Genomic DNA, 18,072 nt, shown 5'->3' on the forward strand with positions numbered 1-18,072 from the left:
TTTTCTGCCTTGCTTTGGTCAGTTTGTGTCCTCTTCTAGCACAGTTTGCTGCATATTTCCCTCAGCACTGCTTTTCATTTTTCTCATCTCTTTTCTGCTTCCAGCCTCCAGTCATGGGTAGCTCTGGGGCTGCTCCCTCTTTAATTCACTCCTAGTTCATTCCTTATGTTCCTGCTACCATTCCCCTTTGCTTCCAGTCTTGTACAATTGTAGCTGATTCGGTGCCCCTTTGCTTATTCTTTTTGTTTCTGCCTTCAACTCCTATACTTGTTACACAGGCTCATTGTTTTCTCCTTATTTTAGTCTGTCCATTTCCTGTATTTCCCCTTTTGTCGTTTCCAATTTACATTGGAGTCCCAGTCCTTTGATTGTTGCAAAGTCATGTCTGCTTGTGCTTGTTCTGATGTATTTAATATTTTAGTCTTCATGTTTGCTTTGCCTCACTTGTTACAGATCATAATATCTTTGTGCTTGTCCTGCCTTGTCCATTTTCCAGTTCTACATTAATGCCTTGCTTTTCTATGTTTGCTGCAGTTTTTAAGGTGCTAGTTCTTGCGCTGCTCTATTCAGTCTCTGGTTTTTCCCTCATCCTTTCTAGTCTGAAGCTTACATTTCAGTTTCTTCTCCATGCTCGTTTACTTAAGGCTCCAAAAAGACAGGAGGGTCCAAACAAGATAACTTCCTGTATGAAATGCCTTTATTCTGTGCTGTGGGAGCTTAAACCGGAGGACATGGACCCAAATCCTCCCTTGGTAAACAACACTACTGTAAACGGTAAGTTCCCACACTTGAAGTGTAATGTTAACGATAAAAGTCTCTTAAGTCCAATTCAGTGGATTCGTCTAATGTTCGAGGACGCGCCGGTAAGCGCTCCTGTATTTGTAGACGGTAGTCCTTCGTCTGATCAGGAAGTAACAACACAGACGAAGGACTATCGAAAACTGAGATAGGTAAGAGGTGTCGTCAAGAAAATCAGCGCCATCTTAGAAAATAATTTTTTAGACGAAATGCAGGGGTGACATGGGCTAAATAGAAAAGGCAAAGAATAAAGCGGAGGAGAAAGAAAAAATATAAATAAATATCAAACATAAGTCACATAATTGGACATGGGAGAGAGAAATACTGACTACATAGTATACTGAATAAAGAGAAACGAAGAGGAAACAAATACAGCATTAGAAAACAAGTGGCAAATGACTCAAGACATTGCGTTCTAAATAACAGAGCAAATGGGAAGCAGTTGTTATTATATCAACATATTGTGCTGTCACATTAACTGTCATGTCCCATATGTTAGGAAACATGAGTGGCATTTTACATAAAGAGACGAATAACACAATGTCACTTATTTACATTAACCAATAGTGCCACTCATGATCCTTATTTAAACCATTATTAACAGTGTCATAGTGAATAATCATCCGGCTTTCCTCTTGACGTAGGCGTAAAGATAAGTTGCCCCCCCTTGGGGATGTTGTGATGCGTTGAAGGCCACAAAAGGTAAAGTTACGTTCATAGGGATGACATTCATTGTAATGTTCCACAAGCGGTGCCTTGGCTTCCATTTTTTGAACATTACGAAAATGTTCTTGAATTCGAACTTTAAGAGAACGAATAGTACTTCTGATGTAAACTAATTGACAGGGACACCATAGTGCATAAACAATATTAATACTTTCACAGTTGATAAAGTCTTTAATCAGAAAGTCCTTGTCTTTAATGGTTACTTTGGTTGATTTGTTGAGACCAAATTTACAAATAGAACATTTGGTGCAGGTATAAAAGCCCTTAGGTTTGGGAAAGAGAGGATCAGAAGATTTTGCTTTGAAGAACGAGGGACAAAGTTTGTCCCTGAGATTAGGAGCTCGACGAATTCCTTCAGGAAACATCTTCAGAAACATTGGTACCTATTACAAAACAATCCCTCTATTAACAAATTCATCTCTGATCACCCACAAATTGGCTTTCGTCGAGCTCCCAATCTCTGGGACAAACTTTGTCCCTCGTTCTTCAAAGCAAAATCTTCTGATCCTCTCTTTCCCAAACCTAAGGGCTTTTATACCTGCACCAAATGTTCTATTTGTAAATTTGGTCTCAACAAATCAACCAAAGTAACCATTAAAGACAAGGACTTTCTGATTAAAGACTTTATCAACTGTGAAAGTATTAATATTGTTTATGCACTATGGTGTCCCTGTCAATTAGTTTACATCGGAAGTACTATTCGTCCTCTTAAAGTTCGAATTCAAGAACATTTTCGTAATATTCAAAAAATTTAAGCCAAGGCACCACTTGTGGAACATTACAATGAATGTCATCCCTATGAACGTAACTTTACCTTTTGTGGCCTTCGACACATCACAACATCCCCAAGGGGAGGCAACTTATCTTTACGCCTACGTCAAGAGGAAAGCCGGATGATTATTCACTATGACACTGTTCATAATGGTTTAAATAAGGATCATGAGTGGCACTATTGGTTAATGTAAATAAGTGACATTGTGTTATTCGTCTCTTTATGTAAAATGCCACTCATGTTTCCTACCATATGGGACATGACAGTTAATGATATAATAACAACTGCTTCCCATTTGCTCTGTTATTTAGAACGCGATGTCTTGAGTCATTTGCCTCTTGTTTTCTAATGCTGTATTTGTTTCCTCTTCCTTTCTCTTTATTCAGTATACTATGTAGTCAGTATTTCTCTCTCCCATGTCCAATTATGTGACTTATGTTTGATTTTTATTTTTATTTTTTCTTTCTCCTCCGCTTTATTCTTTGCCTTTTCTATTTAGCCCATGTCACCCATGCATTTCGTCTGAAAAAGTATTTTCTAAGATGGCGCCGATTTTCTTGACGACGCCTCTTACCTATCTCAGGTTTCGATAGTCCTTCGTCTGTGTTGTTACTTCCTGATCAGACGAAGGACTACCGCCTACAAATACGGGAGCGCTTACCGGCGCGTCCTCGAACATTAGACGATGGACGCGTCGGACCTCTGAACTTTTGCCCGTTTCTTAGAACCAGGTTAGAATTTGTCCCTTGAACATTTTCCGTATACATCCCAAGGGGGTCCTTCAGAGTTTTCACTTCTTAGTATTACCAGATACCGTCCGTTAGTATTTCTCATTATCTGATACATTTAACTTTTTGTTTCACTTAAATAACCAGGGGCAAACTCGCACATGATTAAGATATTGATTATTTTCATTTATTATATTGCCCATCAGACGGGACTGTTTTCTTGTCGTACATAACTGAATGGGGAATTTATTGATTACTGCAATAGGCATTTATTTATTTATTGTCATTTGGATAGTACTATGTTTTTTGGATTTGTTACTTAGCACACAATATGTATTTTCACGTACAGCACTGTTATACTCACTGTGGCATTTGTGCCTGAAGAAATTCTGCTCTTATTTCATCATGGTATGTAACTGACTTTTGGGCAAGCTACAAATGATGCATTGCTATTCTCTTTTCTCTTTTAACCTATTACCTTTTTGATATAATAATAGATTACTTACTCCTCACTGCTGAGTGCCAGCATATATTTGATACAGTCCTTCTTTTATCTATTTCTTCTTTAACCACCAGTGGGATGGTTGTCTGTCTATATTGTGCGCTTTGAGGATGTTAATTTCTCCTCTCAGTGACCCCAACTGGGGGGATTTTTACTTTTGTTCTTTCTACCTTCTCGTTCTCTTATAGAGGACATAGCTAAGACAATGCATGTTCTCTACATTTACAAACACAAGGGTGTTTATATTTTCTCCTGGTGATTCTCATAGATGGGACACATAAAACTGTAGTTCTCTTTTTTTCTTCCATTTTTTTCTTCCACTTTTTCTTCTTAAATAGGAGCACAACAAATGTAGTGCATGTTTCTTTTTTATGCACTTAGGGTATTCACTTACTGGGTGTCACTCTTACTTGCCTTAGAGTTCTTCTTTGAGTCTCATATCATCAAATCTTTTTTAAAGCCTTGAGAAAGCCCTGGCGTATTCGCAACGTGGGGCAAAACACGTGTTGGCTGATACTCTACTGAACCTTGGCAGCAACTTCCTTTGAACTTGTAACTTTCTCCTTGGATTATATTACTTTTTCCTCAAATTTAAGTGCGCCAATTTGTAAGCTGACTCTATGCTGAGCTCTCACACCTAAATATGGGAACATATCACCATCTTACTGATTAAAGTGCACTGAATTGGACTTAAGAGACTTAGGAGGTTATTCTAACTTTGGAGGAGTGTTAATCCGTCCCAAAAGTGACGGTAAAGTGACGGATATACCACCAGCCGTATTACGAGTTCCATAGGATATAATGGACTCGTAATACGGCTGGTGGTAAATCCGTCACTTTTCTGTCACTTTTGGGACGGATTAACACCTCCTCCAAAGTTAGAATAACCCCCTTAGCTTGTTCCTTCCCTATTCAAAATTTTATCGTTAACATTACACTTCAAGTGTGGGAACTTACCGTTTACAGTAGTGTTGTTTACTTAAGCCAATGTTCTCTCTGCTGCTCACCTAATATTTTAGGTGCATTTCGTTTTTTACAGGCATTGCCTCTTAGCCTTGACTGTCTTGTGTTACATGTAGGATTCAGTGCATTGAGATTGACAGTGTGCTATTGATATTTTCTTAGGAATCTCCACTGTCTTTCAAACAGGACACACAAGGGCTTGTTGTGTGAATTGTAAGGACAATCCTTGTTTCTCACCTAAAGTCCATATACAAAATCACGCCTGCTGCTCCCTTTATGTGGGGTCCTCTTAGAATAATCTGCACTTTGGGTTTCCATTTTGCTGTGAAGGTTTTGAGTCTTACTTTTGTACAACCATTGTGGTAACCCACTATGCTTCTCTGGTTATTTGGTTCTTTTCCCTGTTTGTAAACGCTAAGGCTGACTTGCCTTCTCGGTCATGTTCCTGCCCCTTACTTACTTACTGCACTTCTCTAGAGTATGTTTTCCTGCTGCTCTGTATCGTCACCCACATCTCTGCATTGTAGCATGATATGTAATGTCCTTAAGGTGTGCTCCCCAAGAGCTCCTTAACGGACAGCATGGATGAAAAAGACCCAGCAAGATTGAGATATAAAGACATACGTTACCGTTGTGAAAGAAATAGTCATGAGTTGGAATCTGAACTAGGCAGCCTTGGGGCTTAGCAACCCCAGCACTCAATAGTGCTGATAGCAGACTCCCAATAGCCTCTTTGGTCCAGACACTTATTTATGCATTTTTTATTTTACAAATATGTCATTGGCCTTGTCTGTCCCTCAGTCACTTATAGTGCAACTGAGCAGGATGCTTCATAGGGAGGGAGGAAGGGGCATACCTTGTACATTTCACAGTGTACTCCATGATATTCAGATTTGTTAAAAAACATGAATCCCTCAGCTGTCACTTACAGCAATTATCTGCAAGAAAGAGTGAGTGGATTGCATATTTGTATCAGTTGTCTTCTTGCATAATATTACAGACATGGCCCTTTTTAGCAGGAAAGGAAAACAAATTGTATACAGACTCCACCAGCTCGAATAAGAGGGCTAGCACTCGCCTTGTAAAGAAGAGAGAATGAAGATCTGTATCTGTGTACTGCATACTACTTAAAGAAGAGACCATATGGTCCTCATAGCTAGCTGTCAAACTACATTTCACCCTTCCAAGTCATACATTGCTTTGTGTTGTTTGTTCCCTAATGCATACTTATATTCAATTTCATAAGATAAAGGAATGGGCCCTCTAATACCTGCTCCAAATCATGGCAAGATTAAAACAAACTGCAACACCTTACTCAACTCAAAACTACAAACGCGGTGTAGTTCGGTGACAACAGACAATCCTGCATTTGGAAAGTTTTGCATATCTTCAGCATTCCAGCTGTGACGTTAGTTCACTGTGATTATTGATGGTCCTGCAACAGAAGCCTGTTACACCAGTCTAAAAAACACAGACTTCATTTCTAGAACCTGGACATTGAACACAAGAAGGATACGTGAACCTGCCTCTATCATGACATGTGTGTACCTAAGAATAAGGTCAATCTAACATTAACCTAGGGATTGGAACTGGGGCACCAAGTCAAGTGTAGGGTACAAATATACACAGAAAATCTTACAAGTGAATCACTATGGACAAGAAATATTTGGAACATTTTAAAGGCAAATTAACTCCAAATTCGAAACATATTCTAAAAAAAATGCCTATGTGCAAAGTGCAGAACGGCAATCAACAACATCCTAACGCAATCCACTACATTTAAATCAGGGGTCTTCAACCTTTTCTGCTGTAGGAAGTACTTATGTTCAATGAAATTCACACTGATCTACTAATATTATTACTGTGGTAATAGTGACCACAACAAGCAACAGTACGTAAGAGGCCACGCATGCAAGATTACAAGCAGTGACTACCTCCATGCATCACGCAAAGCTGGCAGAAGTAATGTGAAAATGGATTTATCAATATGGAATCCCTCTACATGGTTAATACATGGAGTGGTGTATAGTGGAGTAGAGTGTAATAACATACAGAGAGAGTAGTGAAGACTAAAGTTGTTTTTTTGGTTAATACAAAACACCCATGGCTGCACTGATCAAATGGTTACAATTTTAGTACTACACCTCCCCAATATCTCATAATTCATTCAGCTAATATCACTTTAAATATATTTTGAAAATCCAGTCAGTAAAAACACCAGCTAAACTTAAGAGTTCTGAACATACCATTTACATCAGTATGATCACTATCTTGTGGTGGCTGCATGCAGTGACCAATACATTACAAGCTACTATGTCATACAACATTCCATTACCAAAAGTAAGTAATACCTCAAAGTATAATGGATCGTCTCTAAAAAAAAATTGCAATTATTATAAAAGTAGGTAAGAAAAAAAGAGAAGAGGGGACTCATTGTCCCCCAAATAAATTCGTTATATATTTAATTTTAATTTTACCTTAATGTAATTTAATGGAATAAAAGTGGTATAAATTGAAAATGTAAAACTTCAAATGAAATAAATAATATTAATCATTATGGTTTTGTTAATAAGTAAACTAAACTGTAATATAAATAACAAGAATAAAAGGTTTGTGTTAAGCATCTACAATAACTTAATGATAAAAATATAAATATTTATACATTAGGATTAGGTTCTTTATTTACATTAATGAAAAATTAACTAAATTAAAATGTTAGGTTATGTTATGAAATATAATTCATTTTAAATTATTTAATTATTTGGGAAAGTTATGTTGAAATTATTATATTGAAATGATTAGACATTATTCACTACATAATTAAATACATTAAAAATAAAGAGGTAGTTTAACAAATTATTTGAATTAATTAAAATGAATTACAGCATGAGTAAATATTGTAAACAGTTAGGCTTAGGTAACTGGGTGCATTTAATTAACACATAGTTACGTATAACAAGGATAAATATTAGGTGTCAAAATAAATTGCCTCTTCCAATATATAGATACAGCTCATTTACCTTCCTAAAACATGTTAGCAGTCCAGCAGCTTGACAAGCAGCATTATCATCAAGAGGGTGTGGCTACATATGGTAGCTAACAACCATTAATTCATGGGGTGCTGCACCCAAAATCCTAGAAGACCAGCACTAGCCATGAGGGTATCAGATTAATTACAGTTGAATCTTTAATTTGCACAGACACTGGTGTTAGAGCTAAAAACCACCTGTTCAACAGAAGTCCATCGAACATTCTGAGGATTTAGGGGGATGCCTAATGCATCTCAGTCATCTACCTTCTCTCCTCTTTTGACTTTAAGCATTATTAAAATATTTGTGCCTGCCAACAAAGAACTATGGGTCAGATGTACAATGCTATTTTGTGGTTACAAACTGTGAAATTTGCCCTGCGACTACAAAATGGCCTTATAGCATGTACCATCCCTATTTCGCAACTCGGTAACCTGTTACCAACTCGCAAAATAGGGATTGCGACTCGCTATTAGGAAGGGAAGTTCCAAGGGCGACCTTCGCTAACAGCAACTCGGAGGTCCATGTATGATTGTTTTGTGACTGTGAATGCGACTGCAAAAAAAAACATTCGCAAACAGGAAGGGACCCCTTCCACTTTGTGAATGGGGGCTCCAACATAATTTCAGAGCAGGAAATGGCCCCATGGACCACTGTCTATTCGGAAAAAATGAAACTGAAACAGTTCATTTTTATTTTTAAAATGCATCCATTGTCCTTTAAGGTAAGCAAAAAAACAATGCTTTGTTTAAAAGAAAGTCACAGACATGGAGATTTGCTAACCCCAGCAGGCCACCATCCCTGTGAGTGTGGCTATTCACAAGTAGGTTGCAAATTGCAATCTGCCTCATGAATATTGATGAGGCAGGTCCTTTGCGACCCATTTGAAATCGCTGACAGTGTCTCAGACACTGTTGTACATTTTGTTTTGCGACTCGCAATTCGCAAAAAAATGCAAATTGCGAGTCACAAAACAAATGGTCATCTATTGGGCCCTTTGCCCGCGCCTCTCACTGCTGACAAAGGGCCTCATTTCAACCTCGGCGGTCTCAACATGGGACCGTCAAAGCCACAGGGGGGTGATGCTGAGTTCAGGCCCGCTCTGGCTGAGTACATCTCTGACTGCCATCATGCCATTGGGAACTATGTTCCCGGAGGGGGCGGTGGTCCCCTGCCAGGTCCACCCACTAGGTCAACATGAGTGTGGCACTCATAATGAGGCCCAAAGATTCTAAAAGAAACACACCATTTGAAATAATTCAGTACAATCAGTGCTTAATTTGAGCTTGTTGTTTCCAGTGCTGAGCACCAGCACTTATTTGTGAGGGCCGGGGCTTATTCCTATGCCTCAAGCATTTCCTGCGAGCAAAAGACACATATGGGAAAGACGGAAGAAGGAAAAACTAAAAAGCGTCATAAAGGGAGAAAGTAGAAAGTTGCAGGATGAGCTGAAGGGGCAGTGGTGGCCATAAATGGATTGAAGAGGCCCGAGATGGCTTCAGGATTACGCTGCCTCAGTATTCAGTGCTGGCAGATTTAATTACAGCAGCGTTGTGTTTAAGAGAAGGGCTTTGAGCACCGGCACCTCTTTATTTACAAATTAAGCACTGAGTACAATCATCAACGGAATATGATACACCTCAGCCATGTTTCTTGGGATATCATTTCACTGCAGGATATGTTTGTGGTTTGAGTTCTTTTCAGAAATCACTCACTGTCTGGATACTATCTTCCACAACTAGTACCCTGTAGGGCTTACACCTGTATTGCCCATATCAGCACCTGGCCCAGACATTTTTCTGAAGGAATAAAAACGTGTGTCGCTTCATACTGAGTTAATTTCAGCTTTGCCTGGTACATCAGCATATACTTCTGGTCAAGCTCTTGGTGTTTCAGTGCATCACAGCGTTTCCACTGCGATTACACCTGTGTGTAGCTGGGAAGATCATTATCAATGGACTTTCATATGTTCCCAGTGTATCGCTGCATTTGTACTAGAGACTGGTGTCTCAATAAGTGGGGTATGCTTGCTCTTAGAGGATCCCCAGGCTTGGCATGACAGCCAGCGTCTTATGTGTCTCTATTACTGAGAATAGCGTCATCATGCCTTTAGGTCACAACATTTGTTATAATGCAAGTTTCTAAGAACAATGCAGCAGAGGGCACACCCCAGCAGACGTTAGTACTTTAGTACTAGATATAAAAAGAAACAATTTGCCAATAATTATCTTTTTTTAAATGCATTTAATATTTTGTCATCATATTCAGCCTAATAATATTGGAAAATGAGACATCTATTCTTAAAATTTACAGAACTAAAAACACTATCTGATACATCCTTTCCATTCACACAAACATGATTTTGCTGGGGAAATCCTGACAAAGTAAGATAGAACATATAGCAATGTGACCATATTATTTCGAATCCATCCTAATTCTGGGCATATCCAGTGGCACCTTCCTCTCCATTCCACTTTTTTATCGACTTTGCACGCAAGGTTTTGGCTTTCCTGCATTCATTGGGTAGATATAGATCTCATCTGTCTTTAAAATATACATTATCATGTTCATAATGTCTTCATATTCGTATGTTGTGCCTGTGCATTTTCGTGTTTTCCAGGCTGCTGCCCTATACATCTTGATTGCATATACCAATGGGCTTTGATGCTTTTAAGCATTGTAGAAGTTATAGAACGGCAAAATCCAGTGTTCTTCCAGAAATGATTGAAACATTCTCCATGTTTCAATAGGCCCACATTTATGACAAGCACCTGAGCTCTGGTTAGCAGTGGTAAACCACACAGAGGCCTAAAACCCAACAAAACTTGCTCAGCAGATAGGATGAGAGAGTGCTAAGTCCAACAGTAGTGAACATTTTTGCTTGCCCATTTAAACTTTATTTTACATGTGCATCATGCCCTCATGCACAAAAATACATTCTAGGGTCACTTTAAATAAAAAACGCAGATCCCTTGCAAAAGTGATTAACCGCTCTTTCCATATAGAGCAGGGGTGTGTACCAATATAAATGGTGGTTTTAAGAATGCAGACGTACTTGAGGTTTGAGGACAAAATAGAGGCCTCAGTGGAGGGAATACAAAGGTGTTGAAAATCTAAGGGTGTGGGAGGGTCTAGCTAATAAAGTGGACTGTATCCCATACTATACTTATTCATAGCCTCATATAATGTACAGTACAGTTTTATTTATGTCACTCAAAGCCCCTGAAACCTAAATTCCATTTCCCTAGGCTCTCCAGCACACGTCACCTCTCTCCTTCTGCGTATTCAAGGCAGCCACTAGCTTCACTGTGTTATTTAATTTTGCAATCCGAAATACACTTCTGTATTGATATGCTAGTGTGTCTTCCTGTATACGTATAAGAGGCACTAGGTATATAAAAAATACATAAATTATGCTTCGACAGGCCATCTACGATTAGTCTTTCTTTTATTACTCCGCACTGCTCTCAAAGACAGCATAAACTATTAAACTGATGGAGAACATTTCTGAAATGATTCATAAAAATGGATAAAGAGCGGCGTGTGTGCCATTCACTGTGTGTCATTCACTGCGACAAAGTCGTTCTAGAAAACGAATCATCATACCTATTTTGCTAAAGGCAAACACAAATCAGTTCTAGGAATGAAAGGCTTTTTCAACAGCTCGTCATAAAGGCCACATAGTTTGTTTTGCTTGGATGTTAGACAGTAGCGCATCCGAATATTTAAGGGTTAATCCCCAGGCAATCAGACAGTGGGAGCCAATTTTTACAGTCATCCTATGCATAGTATGACCTCAAACCTTAACATGCAGCACTGTGGGGACTCAGGCTACCAGGCTATTGGACGAGAGGACAGATTGTATTTTACCTGTGAAGAGCTCTCTCACTGCTCTTAGTTACATGGATGCCCTCAGAGCCAAATACAATTTTAAAAAAAAGCGTAGCCTTAGCTTATCATTTGTAATTTAACCAGGCCAAACACTGAGCCATCTTGGGGGAAATTGTAAATATTTTACATTGTCAATATGATTTATTTTATATTTCTATTAGGAAAAAAGGCAAACAGAATGAAGAGATGTTATAATACTATATTGACATTAAAAAGAAATCAATACATTACAAATAAAATTACATTTTCACCCCCAATTGTTGTCAAAATATTGTGGAGCCACATACATGCACAGGCGAGGGGGGGGGAAAGAAGTAAAAACAAGAAAAAAAGCACAACACCGTACATTTAACAGAACTACCTATACATATTACTTTAACTCATTGAACTCCACCCAATTTACTCCAAAAACAGTTATTTGGTTAGTATTAATGAGGAGTAATCGTATCTAGATATTAACATCACTGCTCAAATTGGGAATGAATTGTGGCTCTGGCTCTTATTAGTAGAGAGCATACTAAACTTATCACAAGAACAAATTCCACTCTGCCATAACACTGACCTAGTAAATTACTACTTTCCAGCATCAACATCCCCAGCAATTATTTGTTAAGAAGTTTCCTTCATATTCTGGTCCACCATTTCCTAAGCAACATTTTTGCTTAGCAAGCAGTAAATTAAGATTGAGTTTCATCCCACCGAGTTGAGAGCAGATAGTAAATTACTTGCTGCTAATAGGTCTGCAGCACTGATTGCCCACCCACATATACAGCTTTTCAAACATGTCCCAGGCTTTCCATTGCAGCCTTTATTTGCAGTTTAAACGGTCATTTCGACCTGGCAAAATAAATCTTTTGCCAGGCCTAAACCTTCCTTTTTTATATATGTAAGAGTAGGCCCTAAACAGCTCTTAGGATAGGGTGACTTGTATTTAAAAAGTCAGACATGTATTTTTAAGTTTTCTTTTAATTATTTTAAAGGTAAATGTTAGAAATGGGGTCTTTGGTTGGCAGTCAGGTTACCCCCTGTCCAAGCAAAGACCCCCACTCTAGTCAGGGTAAGTCACACACAATCCAAATTATCCTGTGCCCACCCTCTGGTAGCTTGGCACTGAGTAGTCAGGCTTAACTTAGAAGGCCATGTGTAAAGTATTTGTGCAATAAATCATACAATAACACAATATAGCACCACAAAAATACACCACACAGTGTTTAGAAAAATATATAATATTTATCTGAATAAATGCATGTCATAACGATTAAAGTTGAAATAAGCAAATGTAGGGATATTACTAAAAGTGATATCAAGTGTCTTTAAAGTTCAAAGATTACTGTAAAAGCAATAAAAAGTGTCTTAAGTTCTCCTAGAAACAACAAGTGTCTCATGCAGGGCAAAGTACCTGGTTTGCATTGAAAAAAATCCTCGCAAGGGACTGCAGAAGAGATGCGTGGAAAACGATGAGTGTGCATCGGTTTCGCCCCTTCGCACACGGACTTGCGTCGTTATTTTCCACGCGGGGGGAAGACGTTGCTTCGATTTCCGGTGCGTGGACTTGGATCCTCTTCAGGTTGCGGGGTTTTCAGACGCCCCGGGGACGATGCGTGGAATCCTGGGTTTGCGGAGCGAAGTCAGAGTGGCTGCGTTGATTCCAGTAGGCGATGCGTGGAATTTTCTTCTGCACAGCAGGCGCTGCATCGATTCCGTTGGGCGGCGTCGTTCTGAGTCGGCTTGCGTCAATCCAGTAGGGCTGTGCGTTGAAGTTCCGGTTGCGTCGCTGGTGCTCCGTCGATCTTCTGTTGCGAAGTCGGGCTGCGTCGTTCCGGACTCGGTGTGCGGTGAAGCCCTTGGAGAGCACTTCTGCAGCAAAGCAAGAGAGCAGCAAGACAGCAGGGCAACAGCAAAGCAGCAGTCCTCTCCAGAAAGCAGTCAGGCGAGTTCTTTAGGCAGCCAGGCAGTTCTTCTTGTCAGGGTGCAGGTTCTGGTTCAGGTTTCTTTTCCAGGACGTGTCTGCAGTGGTAGGGCAGAGGTCCTGCTTTAATACTCAAATGTGCCTTTGAAGTGGGGGAGACTTCAAAGAGTGGCTTAGAAGTGCACCAGGTCCCCTTTCAGTTCAATCCTGTCTGCCAGGGTCCCAGTACAGGGTGTGGCAGTCCTTTGTGTGAGAGCAGGCCCTCCACCCTCCCAGCCCAGGAAGACCCATTCAAAATGCAGATGTATGCAGGTGAGGCTGAGTATCCTGTGTTTGGGGTGTGTCTGAGTGAATGCACAAGGAGCTGTCAACTAAACTCAGCCAGACGTGGATTGTAAGGCACAGAAAGATTTAAGTGCAGAGAAATGCTCACTTTCTAAAAGTGGCACTTCTAAAATAGTAATATTAAATCCAACTTCACCAGTCAGCAGGATTTTCTATTACCATTCTGGCCATACTAAATATGACCTTTCTACCCCTTTCAGATCAGTAGCTACCACTCAAACACTGTATGAGGGCAGCCCCAATGTTAGTCTATGAATGGAGCAGGCCTCACAGCAGTGTTAAAAACGAATTTAGGGGTTTTACACCACCAGGACATGTAAACTACACAGGTACATGTCCTGCCTTTTGCCTATACAGCACCCTGCCCTATGGGTTACCTAGGGAATATCTTAGGGGTGTTTTATATGTAGAAAAAGGGTAGTTTTAGGCTTGGCAAGTACTTTTAGATGCCAAGTCAAATTGGCAGTGAAACTGCACACACAGGCCTTGCAAGGGCAGGCCTGAGACAAGGTTAAGGGGCTACTTCAGTGGGTGGCATAATCTGTGCTGCAGGCCCACTAGTAGCATTTATTCTACAGGCCCTGGGCACATATAGTGCACTCTACTAGGGACTTATAAGTAAATTAAATAGTCCAATTTGGTATGATCCAAGGTTACCATGTTTAAAGGGAGAGAGCATATGCACTTTAGCAATGGTTAGCAGTGGTAAAGTGTACTGAGTCTAAAAACCAGCAAACACAGTATCCAAAAAGTGGAGGGAGGCAGGCAAAAAGTTTGGGGTGACCACCCTAAGGCTGTCAGGTCTAACAGTAAACAATCATACCCTGACATTGCGTAACAAACATAAATACCATAGAATAATCTGAGGCAGACCTGAGGTGACTACATGCTACTCCAGTCATGTCCAAAATTGTTGTAAATAAGCAAGGAAGTTGACCGATTGAAAGGACTGGTCTCTATGTCTGCCCCAATTTGATGTCAGTCTGAATACTTTACTGTAATAATACTTTTATTTCAGTTTATTTTAAAAATGAACAAATTTAGGCAATAAGAATTTGTATGGAATAAGATCAACTTATTTTTGTACAAAATGATATACCTAATCTTTCCAGGATTATATACACACACACAGACACATCTTTCACTTTAATTTATGTAAATAATACCAAAATTGCATCACTATATAAAATATTTTTAATAAGTAAGTAAATAAATATTTATTTTCAAGCAGGCATCTAATAGAATTATACACAATATAATACACTAAACAATTTCATTAACTGAAATCATTCAAATTAATCATTTCATATCAGCTTTAAACTATTCAAAGACTATTTACAAATTCATTTATTAAAATGCTTCGTATTTGCAATACCATCAACACTGCCAAATTAAATAGCAATGTTACATAAAACAAACATAGCAAATAAAACTCCCTCTTTTGAATAAGCAACATATATCTGGCAATGGCAAAAGCACAATCCAGTTGTTTCATTGCCAACAAAGTAGTAAGAGTGTTATACTGTGATTTTAACTCAGGACTCACAAAATAAGGGCACACAATCTTTTTCCCTTCATCCAAAAAGAGGGGACAGTCTAACAACAAATAACTTACAGAGTGCTTCATTTGCAAGTTATAAAAGCAGAGACCTCTAGTATCCAACACCCTCCAGTTGTAGCCATGAATCCTCAAACAAGGGTCAATCTCAATCCAAAACTGGAAAATAACATTCCTCTGTCTCTTTACTGGGAGTTGACACAGATAAGGAAAAGACATACAACATCACCATTCCAAGATATTCTATGAATGGATTTACAGAGCTTTGCTTATTAACAGAGCTTAATTCTCTGACAGAAAACTTTTTAAACAAGTTCACCGTCATCTGATCATCTACATCCATTAGCTCAAATCCCATACACATTTCCCTCAATATCTTTATGACATTTTGTGGAAATGTACTTGCAGACAACATTATGTTATAATGCATCATCATATATGACAATTTATCTTTAGAATCATCATATCTAAGACCATACACAAATGACAAGGCAAGTGACCTAGTGATCAGGGTCCAGGAGTCAAAGTTAGGCTCCAGCCTCACAGTATGTAGCATTGATTTTTTAGAGAGTGTCAAGAGAGCATTTGAAACAATACCTCTCTGAGTACTCCCAATCTACGCTCTGATCTAAAGCCAACAGTTCTGCCCCATACAAGGCATGTGGAATCAGCTTCCTACTACAACCTTTATGAGTGGATCAATGTATAAAGCTCTATACCTCCGTTCAAATCACCTCAGTGCATTTGTTGTACTTAGAAGTCCAGTTCTCCCCTTCATGAGATCATTATCTTACTTTAGATTCCAAGAGAAGATAATTCCTGGAGTTTTAAGTTGTACATGTCCTGGTAGTCTCAAATTTGTTTTTCACTATTGCAAAGCCTACCCCTCCCATAAGATAACACTGGGTTACATTAATTCATAACCTTTGATTGGGAGCAGGTAGGAGAATCTACTTTGATGTCTAAGGAACTGTAATTTAAACCACCTTTAATGGTAAATTCTGATTTTAAGTCACAATTATGGAAACACCACTTTCAGAAAAATTGTATTTTCTTGTCCTAACCACTTGGTACCTGCAGCCTATCGTATGACTAGGTATAGTTGTCAGCTGTCACCTGACTCACTACAGAGGGGTATGCAACCCTTTGTGTGAGAACGGGACACAGCCTAGTCAGCTGTATGTGTGAGGCTGTGCCTAGATCCTCCCTCCCATCCTGTCCTGATAGCCTAACAGGGACCATCAAGTCATACCTAAGCTTCCATTGTGTTGCTGTCTGGATGAAATTTACAAAGCCAATCTGTCACTCACCCCAGAAAAGTTATCATAGACAGGCTGCGAGCACACGGGGCTAACAGCAGGAAAATACCAACTTTCTGAAAGTGGAATTTTCAAAATCATAACAATAATTCTGACTTTACTAATAAAGTGGATTTTTCTTTACAATTCCATAAGTACTAAACAAGACAGATCTATCTCATCTCAATTAGGAAGTACAGCTTATTAAATGGCAGATGGAATTCCCAATGTTATCCTATAAGCAGGATAGGCCTCAGGGTAGTGAAAAATGAATTTGGGAGTTTTTCACTACCAGGACAAGTAAAACTGAATGTCCTATCTTTTAATTAGATAGCACCCTGCCCTATGGGGTACCTAGGGCCTGCCTTAGGGGTGACTTATATGTACCAAAAAAGGAGTTTAAGGTTTGGGAAGGGGTTCTAAATTTCAAGTCGACATGGCAGTTTAAACTGCACACACAGGCTCTGCAATAGCAGGCATCAGACATGTTTAAGGGGCTTCTTAAGTGGATGGCACAATCAATACTGCAGGCCAAACTAGTAGCATTTAATTTACAGGCCCTGGGCACATGTAGTACACCTTACTAGGGACCTATAAGTAAATTAGGTATGCCAATTAAGTATATAGCCATCAAACCATGCTTCAGGGAGAGAGCACAAGCGCTTTAGCATTGGTTACCAATGGTAAAGCACATATAGGCCCTCATTAAGACTTTGGCGGTCTTTTGGAAAGACCGCCGAAGTCACGGGAACCAAAAGACTACTGTATTATGACTCACCCCAGGATTTCCACCATTTAATGGCGGAAATCTGACACCGTCGGCCTGACCGATGGCAGGTGAGGGGTGGTCCCACCACCAGCACCGCCACGACAAAAGGACTCCGCCCACCGTATTAAGATACGTAATATGGCATGGCGGTTCCTGCATGGCGGTGTGGCGCTGGCAGTGGAAATGCCGACACCCATCCCTTCCCGGGCGACCACCTCACCCAGGCAGGTAGGGGGACCGTCCATAAGAGGGAGAAGAGGGGGAGTTGTGTGCATGTGTGTGCGTGTATGTGTATGTGTAGCGGTATGGGGGTGCGGGAGTGCATGTGTGTATGTACGTGTGCGTGGAGGGTGTGTGTGTCTGAATGGAAGAGGAAAGGAGGGGTTGTCAGGGTGCGAGTGAGTAGGTGTGTCTGCAAATGTGTGGATGGGTGGAGGGTGTTTGCAGGTGTGTGGACGTGTGGGGGTGCGTGTGCCAGCGACACAAATGGGGATTCTTGTTCCCGGGTGCGTTACCGCCAGGGTTTTCATAGCGGGATGACCTCCGTGGAAAGCCTGACGGTTTGCCAAGTGGTACTACAGTCGTCGGTCTTACGGCTGCTGCCGGGCCAGAGATGCTCACCTCCGGTCCGGTGGTCTGACTGCCCTGGCGGTACTGGTGGCGTTGTGGCAGTTTGGCTTTGGTCAAACCGCCAGACACGTAATGCAGCGGTCTTTACTGCCGGGTCCGTGGCAATAAGACCGCCACCGCGAGTGTGCCGGTCTTATGACCGCCACACTCGTAA

The 18,072-nt window shown here is 40.1% G+C and overlaps 1 protein-coding gene across 2 annotated transcripts in view; it reads right to left on the reverse strand.

Annotated features, from left to right (window-relative positions):
* Positions 1 to 18,072, reverse strand: part of GHSR (growth hormone secretagogue receptor) — a 44,475-nt gene that overhangs the window by 6,333 nt on the left and 20,070 nt on the right. The window lies entirely within an intron of this gene.

Source organism: Pleurodeles waltl, chromosome 11 (genome assembly GCF_031143425.1).
Source record: "Pleurodeles waltl isolate 20211129_DDA chromosome 11, aPleWal1.hap1.20221129, whole genome shotgun sequence".
Classification (NCBI taxonomy): Eukaryota; Metazoa; Chordata; class Amphibia; order Caudata; family Salamandridae; genus Pleurodeles; species Pleurodeles waltl.